The 10325-nt window shown below is 37.5% G+C and overlaps 1 non-coding gene across 1 annotated transcript; it reads left to right on the top strand.

Moving 5' to 3' along the window:
- The first annotated feature begins 4735 nt into the window (after window positions 1-4735).
- Window positions 4736-4843, top strand: LOC148574056 (small nucleolar RNA R71). Its single transcript, XR_015905863.1, has one exon. It is a non-coding gene; the product is annotated as a small nucleolar RNA R71 (small nucleolar RNA).
- Window positions 4844-10325: the final 5482 nt, after the last annotated feature.

The raw sequence follows: 10325 nt of genomic DNA, 5'->3' as shown, positions 1-10325 counted from the left end.
AAGAACCAGGCGTCGAAAGATGATCAAAAGATCAAAATACAATAGTAAAAAGTCCTATTTATACTAAACTAGCTACTAGGGTTTACAGAAGTAAGTAATTGATGCATAAATCCACTTCCGGGGCCCACTTGGTGTGTGCCTGGGCTGAGCTTGAATGTTACACGTGCAGAGGTCCTTCTTGGAGTTGAACGCCAGTTTATAACGTATTTCTGGCGTTCAACTCTGGCTTGTGACGTGTTTCTGGCGTTTAACTCCAGACAGCAGCATAGAACTGGCGTTCAACACCCTTTTACGTCATCTAAACTCGGCCAAAGTATGAACTATTATATATTTCTGGAAATCCCTGGATGTCTACTTTCCAACGCAATTGGAAATGCACCATTTTGAGTTCTGTAGCTCCAGAAAATCTACTTTGAGTGCAGGGAGGTCAGAATCCAACAACATCAGCAGTCCTTCTTCAACCTCTGAATCTAATTTTTGCTCAAGTCCCTCAATTTCAGCCAGAAAATACCTGAAATCACAGAAAAACACACATATTCATATTAAAGTCCAGAAATGTGAATTTAACATAAAAAATAATGAAAATATCCCTAAAAGTAAGTAGATTCTACTAAAAACATACTAAAAACAATGCCAAAAAGCGTATAAATTATCCGCTCATCACAACACCAAACTTAAATTGTTGCTTGTCCCCAAGCAACTAAAAATCAAATAGGATAAAAAGAAGAGAATATACTATAAATTCCAAATTATCAATGAAACATAGCTCCAATCAGATGAGCGGGACTTGTAGCTTTTTGCCTCTTGAATAGTTTTGGCATCTCACTTTGTCCATTGAAGTTCAGAATGATTGGCATCTATAGGAACTCAGAGTTCAGATAGTGTTATTGATTCTCCTAGTTCAGTATGATAATTCTTGAACACAGCTATTTTATAAGTCTTGGCCGTGGCCCTAAGCACTTTGTTTTCCAGTATTATCACCGGATACATAAATGCCACAGACACATAACTGGGTGAACCTTTTCAGATTGTGACTCAGCTTTGCTAAAGTCCCCAATTAGAGGTGTCCAGGGTTCTTAAGCACACTCTTCTTTTGCTTTGAACCTTGACTTTAACCGCTCAGTCTCAAGTTTTCACTTGACACTTTCACGCCACAAGCACATGGTTAGGGACAGCTTGGTTTAGCCGCTTAGGCCAGGATTTTATTCCTTTAGGCCCTCCTATCCACTGATGCTCAAAGCCTTGGGATCCTTTTTATTTACCCTTGCCTTTTGGTTTTAAGGGTTATTGGCTTTTTGCTCTTGCCTTTTGGTTTTAAGAGCTTTTGGCTTTTTCTGCTTGCTTTTTCTCTCTTTTTTTGTTCGCTATTTTTTTCTATTATTTTTTTTGCAAGCTTTTGTATTCGCTGCTTTTTCTTGCTTCAAGGCTCATTTTTATGATTTTTCAGATTATCAAATAACATGTCTCCTTGTCATCATTCTTTCAAGAGCCAACATATTTAACATTCATAAACAATAACTTCAAAAGACATATGCACTGTTCAAGCATTCATTCAGAAAACAAGAAGCATTGTCACCACATCAACATAATTAAACTAAGTTCAAGGATAAATTCAAAACTCATGTACTTCTTTTTCTTTTGAATTAAAACATTTTTCATTTAAGAGAGGTGATGGATTCATAGGACATTCATAACTTTAAGACAAAGTTACTAAATACTAATGATCATGTAATAAGACACAAACATGGATAAGCACTTAACATAAAGAACGAAAAACAGAGAATGTAAGAACAAGGAATGAGTCCACCTTAGTGATGGTGGCGTTTCCTTCTTGAGGAACCAATGATGTCCTTGAGCTCTTCTATGTCTCTTCCTTGTCTTTGTTGCTCCTCCCTCATTGCTTTTGTTCTTTTCAAATTTCATGAAGGATGATGGAGTGCTCTTGATGTTCCACCCTTAATTGTCCCATGTTGGAACTTAATTCTCCTAGGGAGGTGTTGATTTGCTCCCAATAGTTTTGTGGAGAAAAATGCATTTGAGGCATCTTCGGGATCTCATGGTGATGAGCTTCATGCGTCTCTTGAGATCTATGAATGGGCTCTCTTGCTTGCTCCATCCTTTTCTTAGTGATGGGCTTGTGAGATGAATCTTTTCATCTCCCATGGCTCGGAGGTGGAAGCACTTGTCTTCCCTTTCCTCTTTCTTGAGGTTTCTCTGGCCTTAGGTGCCATTAATAGTTATGGAAAAACAAAAAAGTAAAAGCTATGCTTTTACCACACCAAACTTAGAATGTTGCTCGCCCTCGAGCAAAAGAAGAAAGAATAGAAGAAGAAGAAGAAGAAGATATGGAGGAGATGAAGGGATGTGTGTATTCGGCCATATGGATGGGATTGGGTGGGAAAGAGATGTTGAATTTTGGAGGTAGGTGGAGTTTCTGAGGTAAGTTTATGGGGAAGAGTGGATGGAATTGTGTGAAAGAGGGGTGAGAAGAAGTGAGTGGAGGTAGGTGGGGATCCTGTGGGGTCCACAGATCCTGAGGTGTTCAAGGATTTACAACCTTGCACCAAATTAGGCATGCAATATACCCTTGCACACAACTCTGGGCGTTCAGCGCCAGATTAGTGCTTGTTCTGGGCGTTGAACGCCCATTTGTTGCCCATTTCTGGCGTTGAACGCCAGAACCATGCTTGTTCTGGGCTTTCAGCGCCAGCTCTTCTCCAGGGTGCAATTCTGGCATTCAAACGCCCAGATGCTGCCCATTTTGGGCATTCAGCGCCAGAACCATGCTCTGTTCTGGCGTTGAACGCCAGCCAAATGCTTCTTACTGGCGTTTAAATGCCAGTAAGGTCTTCCTCCAGGGTGTGATTTTTCTTCTGCTGTTTTTTGATTTCGTTTTCAATTTTTATTTTTATTTTGTGACTCCACATGATCATGAACCTAATAAAACATGAAAGAACAAGAAAAATAAAATTAGATAAAAATTGGGTTGCCTCCCATCAAGCGCTTCTTTAATGTCAATAGCTTGACAGTGGGCTCTCATGGAGCCTCACAGATGTTCAGAGCATTGTTGAGACTCCCCAACACCAAACTTAGAGTTTAGATATGGAAGTTTAACACCAAACTTAGAGTTTGGTTTTGGCCTCCCAACACCAAACTTAGAGTTTGACTGTGGGGGCTCTGGTTGACTCTGTTTTGAGAGAAGATTTTTATGCTTCCTCTCCATGTTTACAGAAGGATGACCTTGAGTAACACAAGGGAGTCTTCATTCAATTGAAGAACTAGTTCGCCTCTGTCAACATCAATCACAGCTCTTGCTGTGGCTAGGAAGGGTCTTCCAAGGATGATGGATTCATCCTCATTCTTCCCAGTATCTAGGACTATGAAATCAGCAGGGATGTAAAGGCCTTCAACCTTTACTAACACGTCCTCTACTTGTCCATAAGCCTGTTTTCTTGAATTGTCTGTCATCTCTAATGAGATTTTAGCAGCTTGCACCCCCAAAGATTCCTAGTTTCTCTATTACAGAGAGGGGCATGAGGTTTATCCCTGAACCAAGGTCACACAGAGCCTTTTCAAAGATTATGGTGCCTATGGTACAAGGTATTAGGAACTTTCCAGGATCCTGTTTCTTCTGAGGCAATGTCAGTTGATCCAGATCACTCAGTTCATTGGTGAACAAGGGAGGTTCATCTTCCCAAGTCTCAATACCAAATAATTTGGCATTCAACTTCATAATTGCACCAAGGTACTTGGTAACTTGCTCCTTAGTAACATCCTCATTCTCTTCAGAAGAGGAACACTCATCAGAGCTTATGAATGGCATAAGGAGGTTTAATGGAATCTCTATGGTCTCTAGATGAGCCTCAGAATCCTTTGGTTCCTCAAAGGGAAGCTCCTTATTAATCACTGGACGTCCCAGGAGGTCTTCCTCACTGGGATTCACGTCCTTCTCCTCTCTTGTGGGTTCGGCCATGATGGTCAATTCAATGGCCTTGCACTCTCCTTTTGGATTTTCTTCTGTATTGCTTGGGAAAGTACTAGGAGGGATTTCAGTGATCCTTTTACTCACCTGGCCCACTTGTGCTTCCAAATTTATAATAGAGGACCTTGTTTCATTCATGAAACTCACAGTGGTCTTAGATAGATCAAAGACTAAGTTTGCTAAATTAGAGGTATTTTGTTCAGAGTTCTCTGTCTGTTGCTGAGTGGATGATGGAAAAGGTTTACTATTGCTAAACCTGTTTCTTCTACCATTATTAAAGCCTTGTTGAGGCTTTTGTTGATCCTTCCATGAGAGATTTGGGTGATTTCTCCATGATGGATTATAGGTGTTTCCATATGGTTCACCTATGTAATTTACCTCTACTATTGCAGGGTTCTCAGGATCATAAGCTTCTTCTTTATAAGAAACCTCTTGAGTACTGTTGGATGCAGCTTGCATTCCATTCAGACTCTGAGAAATCATATTGACTTGCTGAGTCAATATTTTATTCTGAGCCAATATGGCATTCAGAGTATCAATTTCAAGAACTCCCTTCTTCTGAGGCGTCCCATTGCTCACAGAATTCCTCTCAGAAGTGTACATGAACTGGTTATTAGCAACCATGTCAATGAGTTCTTGAGCTTCTGTAGGCATTTTCTTTAGGTGAATGGATCCACCTGCAGAAGTATCCAATGACATCTTTGATAGCTCAGATAAACCATCATAGAATATATCCAGGATGGTCCATTCTGAAAGCATGTCAGAAGGACACTTTTTGGTCAGTTGCTTGTATCTCTCCCAAGCTTCATAGAGGGATTCACCTTCTTTCTGTCTGAAGGTTTGAACATTCACTCTAAGCTTACTAAGCTTTTGAGGAGGAAAGAACTTGGCTAAGAAAGCCGTGACCAGCTTATCCCAAGAGTTCAGGCTATCTTTGGGTTGAGAGTCCAATCACACTCTAGCTCTGTCTCTTACAGCAAAAGGGAAAAGCATGAGCCTGTAGACTTCAGGATCTACTCCATTAGTCTTAACAGTATCACAGATCTGCAAGAATTTAGTTAAGAACTGAAAGGGATCTTCAGATGGAAGTCCATGAAACTTACTGTTTTGCTGCATCAGAGAAACTAATTGAGGTTTTAGCTCAAAATTGTTTGCTCCAATGGCAGGAATGGAGATGCTTCTTCCATGTAAATTGGAATTAGGTGCAGTAAAGTCACCAAGCATCCTCCTTGCATTATTATTATTTTCGGCTGCCATCTCCTCTTCCTGTTCGAAAATTTCTGAAAGGTGCTTGCTGGATTGTTGTAATTTAGCTTCTCTTAGTTTCCTCTTCAGAGTCCTTTCAGGTTCTGGATCTGCTTCAACAAGAATGTTCTTGTCCTTGCTCCTGCTCATATGAAAAAGAGGGAACAGAAAAATAATAATAATAGGGATTCTTTTTACCACAGTATAGAGGTCCCTGTGTGAGTAGAAGAAAAGAAGAAGAAGAGAATGTAATGTAAAGAAAGAAACACAAGGGTGAGGAGAGCAGAGATGTGAGATGAAGAGAAGTGTTAGTAGATGAATAAATAAATAGAAGGAGATGAGAGAGAAGGAGAATTTTTGAAAATTATTTTTGAAAAAGAGTTAGTGATTTTCGAAAATAGTTTTTGAAAAAGGTTAGTAATTTTTGAAAATTAAAATAAAAAATTAAAGTAATTAGTTAATTAAAAAGAAATTTTGAAAAAGAGGGAAGGGATTTTCGAAAATTAGAGAGAGAGAGAGTTAGTTAGGTAGTTTTGAAAAAGATAAGAAATAAACAAAAAGTTAGTTAGTTAGTTGAAACAAATTTGAAAATCAATTTTGAAAAGATAAGAAGATAAGAAGTTAGAAAAGATATTTTTGAAATCAATTTTTTGAAAAAGATAAGATTTTTTTTTTAAAAGATATGATGGAAAAGATATGATTTTGAAAAAGATAAGATAGAAAGATATTTTTGAAAAGATATGATTGAAATTAGTTTTGAAAAAGATTTGATTTTTAAAATCACAATTAATGGCTTGATTCACAAGAAATCACAAAATATGATTCTAGAACTTAAAGTTTGAATCTTTCTTAGCAAGCAAGTAACAAACTTGAAATTTTTGAATCAAAACATTAATTGATGATGTTATTTTCGAAAATTATGAGATAAAGATAAGAAAAAGATTTTTGAAAAATATTTTTTAAAATTTTCGAAAATAACTAAGAAAAATGAAAAAGATTTGATTTTTGAAAAAGATTTTGAAAAAGATAAGATTTTTAAATTGAAAATTTGATTTGACTCATAAAAACAACTAGATTTTAAAAATTTTTGAAAAAGTCAAACCTAATTTTTGAAATTTTAAGAGAGAAAAAGGGAAAGATATTTTTTTTTTATTTTTGAAATTTTTTATGATGAAAGAGAAAAACATGAAAATGATGCAATGCATGAAAATTTTGGATCAAAACAATGAATGCATGCAAGAATGCTATGAATGTCAAGATGAACACCAAGAACACTTTGAAGATCATGATGAACATCAAGAACTTATTTTTGAAAATTTTTATATGCAAAGAAAACATGCAAGACACCAAACTTAGAAATCTTTCATGTTTAGACTCTATGGATGCAAAAATGCACATGTAAAACAAGAAAAGACACAAACAAGAAAACATCAAGATCAAACAAGAAGACTTACCAAGAACAACTTGAAGATCATGAAGAACACTATGAATGCATGAATTTTCGAAAAATGCAAGATGAATATGCAATTGACACCATACTTAAACTCTGACTCAAAACTCAAACAGAAACACAAAATATTTTTTATTTTTATTATTTTCTAAATTTTTTTTTTCGAAAACAAAGGAGAAATTTTTGAAAATTTTTTTTGAAAAATTTTTGAAAATAAAATGAAAAGAAAGTTACCTAATCTGAGCAACAGGATGAACCGTCAGTTGTCCAAACTCAAACAATCCCCGGCAACGGCGCCAAAAACTTGGTGCACGAAATTGTGATATTAGGCAACGGCGCCAAAAAGCTCTATACGCACGTCTTAATAAATCGTTTTTCATTCACAACTTCGATACAACTAACCAGCAAGTGCACTGGGTCGTCCAAGTAATAAAACCTTACGTGAGTAAGGGTCGATCCCACGGAGATTGTTGGTATGAAGCAAGCTATGGTCACCTTGTAAATCTCAGTCAGGCGGATATAAAATAGTTATGGAGTTTTCGAAAATAAATAATAAAATAAGGATAGAAATACTTATGTAAATCATTGGTGAGAATTTCAGATAAGCGCATAGAGATGCTTTCGTTCCTCTGAACCTCTGCTTTCCTGCTGTCTTCATCCAATCAATCCTACTCCTTTCCATGGCTGGCTTTATGTAAGGACATCACCATTGGCAATGACTACTTTTAATCCTCTCTGGAAAATGGTCCGTTGCGCTGTCACTACATGGCTAATCGTCTGGAGGCATCACCGTTGTCAATGGCTGCATCCTATCCTCTTGTGAAAATGGTCCAAATGCTCTGTCACAGCACGGCTAATCATCTGAGGTTCTCGATCATACTGGAATAGGATTCACCCTCCTTTTGTGTCTGTCACTACGCCCAGCACTCGCGAGTTTGAAGTTCGTCACAGTCATTCAATCCCAGAATCCTACTCGGAATACCACAGACAAGGTTTAGACTTTCCGGATTCTCATGAATGCCGCCATCAATCTAGCTTATACCACGAAGATTCTGATTAAGAGATCCAAGAGATAATCATTCAATCGAAGGTAGAACGGAAGTGGTTGTCAGGCACGCGTTCATAGGGAATGATGATGATTGTCACGTTCATCACATTCATGTTGAAGTGCGAATGAATATCTTAGAAGCGGGATAAGTTGAATTGAATAGAAAAACAGTAGTACTTTGCATTAATTCATGAGGAACAGCAGAGCTCCACACCTTAATCTATGGAGTGTAGAAACTCTACCGTTAAAAATACATAAGTGAAAGGTCCAGGCATGGCCGAGAGGCCAGCCCCCATGATCTAAGAACCAGGCGTCGAAAGATGATCAAAAGATCAAAATACAATAGTAAAAAGTCCTACTTATACTAAACTAGCTACTAGGGTTTACAAAAGTAAGTAATTGATGCATAAATCCATTTCCGGGGCCCACTTGGTATGTGCTTGGGCTGAGCTTGAATGTTACACGTGCAGAGGTCCTTCTTGGAGTTGAACGCCAGTTTATAACGTATTTCTGGCGTTCAACTCTGGCTTGTGACGTGTTTCTGGCGTTTAACTCCAGACAGCAGCATAGAACTGGTGTTCAACGCCCTTTTACGTCGTCTAAACTCGGCCAAAGTATGGACTATTATATATTGCTGGAAAGCCCTGGATGTCTACTTTCCAACGCAGTTGGAAACGCACCATTTTGAGTTCTTTAGCTCCAGAAAATCCACTTTGAGTGCAGGGAGGTCAGAATCCAACAGCATCAGCAGTCCTTCTTCAACCTCTGAATCTGATTTTTGCTCAAGTCCCTCAATTTCATCCAGAAAATACCTGAAATCACAGAAAAATACACAAACTCATAGTAAAGACCAGAAATGTGAATTTAACATAAAACTAATAAAAACATCCCTAAAAGTAACTAGATTCTACTAAAAACATACTAAAAACAATGCCAAAAAGCGTATAAATTATCCGCTCATCAACGAGGTCCAACAATTTGTTGATGCAAGATGGATCGCTGCTCCAGAGGCATGTTGGAGAATATTTAAATTTAACCTTTACCGAATGTATCCATCAGTGGAAAGGTTACAAATTCATTTGCCAAATCAACATCAAGTGAGCTTCTATGATCACCAAACCATTCCTGAAATACTTAATGATGATTATTTCTCTAGAACAATGCTCACTGAGTTCCTTGCCCTAAATCGTGAGGAGGACCAACAATCTAGGCATCTTCTGTATAGAAAAATTCCAGAGCATTACACTTGGCACAACAAGGAAAAGGAATGGCATCGGCGCAAGACACAAAGGAGATCCATCAGTCGAATTTATACTGTATCACCTTCAGAAGGAGAAAATTCTATTTGCGTATTCTATTATTTAATGTTAGAGGACCAATCATTTGAGATGACTTGCTAACAGTGAATGGGGTCCAATATTCATCCTTCAAGCAATCTGCTCAACACCGAAGATTGTTAGAGAGTGACAGTAGCATCCGTGTGTGTTTGGTTGAGGCTTCTATTTTACGATTGCCATGTGCTTTACGAAGGTTATTTGCAACCATCTTAATATTTTGTGAGCCTACAGATGTAAGAAGCTTATGGGATGAATTTTTTCATATATGGTGGATGATTATCTGTTATCCAGTATTACAACAGCCTTAGTGTTCACAAATCAGCTACCCAGGGATATAAATGATATACTCTTTCAGCATGGAAAACTGATTATACAATATAATTTGCCAGCTCTAACTCATGAAAATGACAATGACAACTCGATACCTAGAGTTATCTAAGAAGAACTGTCTGTCGAAGTTCCCCGGGAAGACCTGTATTCCATAGAAAGATTGAACAATGACCAATCTAAAGCTTTCAAGTGCGTTATGAATACAATTGATCGAAGAGAAAGTGGAATATTCTTTGCTGATGGGTGAAAGAGTAAAACCCGTCGACTTAGAATTTCTTCTCGGTTAGAGGAAAGAACTTCGTTGCAAGTATAGTTCCAAACCGACAAGTAACACTCAATCAAAGGTTAATTTTTGGTTGTCACAAGTCCAACCCTTTAAAAGTAACCGAGAGTATTAGTCGCGGGTCGTTCTTTCTAGGAATCACAATCGAGTGCTAAATTATTGCTTATGAGTATCATGGGAGTTGGGTTGATAAAAGGACAAGAAAATAAATGACAAGAAAATAAAGCAAACAACTAAAGAAGCAAATAATAAAGAGAGACATTCATTGCAAGGATTAAGAATCTAGGCTTTCTATGCTAGTCACTAATCATATTACAATAATTATCAAGAGATAATCCTATTAAGTCATCTTCAACATCGAAAGAAGGTACAATGTCATCTCCAACATAGGAAGAAAGTAAAATAGGACAAGTTAATCTCAATCCAAAAGTTCTAATCAACTTACTAATTGAATTAGCAAGAGATTAGAGTCAATGGAAACAATATTAACTAACAACTCTATATCACCAACATGAGTTGGGTATTAATGACTCAAGAGCACCTAATTTCTCTTTCCAAGCCAAGAATGCTCACAAAACTACTCTAACATCAAACCAAGCATTTTATCGAACACTTGGAAGGAATAAAAGAAAAGCATATTAAAATTACAA

The sequence above is a fragment of the Arachis ipaensis genome, chromosome B2 (genome assembly GCF_059453495.1).
Source record: "Arachis ipaensis isolate K30076 ecotype BB chromosome B2, ASM5945349v1, whole genome shotgun sequence".
Taxonomy (NCBI): domain Eukaryota; kingdom Viridiplantae; phylum Streptophyta; class Magnoliopsida; order Fabales; family Fabaceae; genus Arachis; species Arachis ipaensis.
The sequence above is the reverse complement of the archived record's forward strand: the minus strand, read 5'-3'. Positions and strand labels throughout refer to the sequence as shown.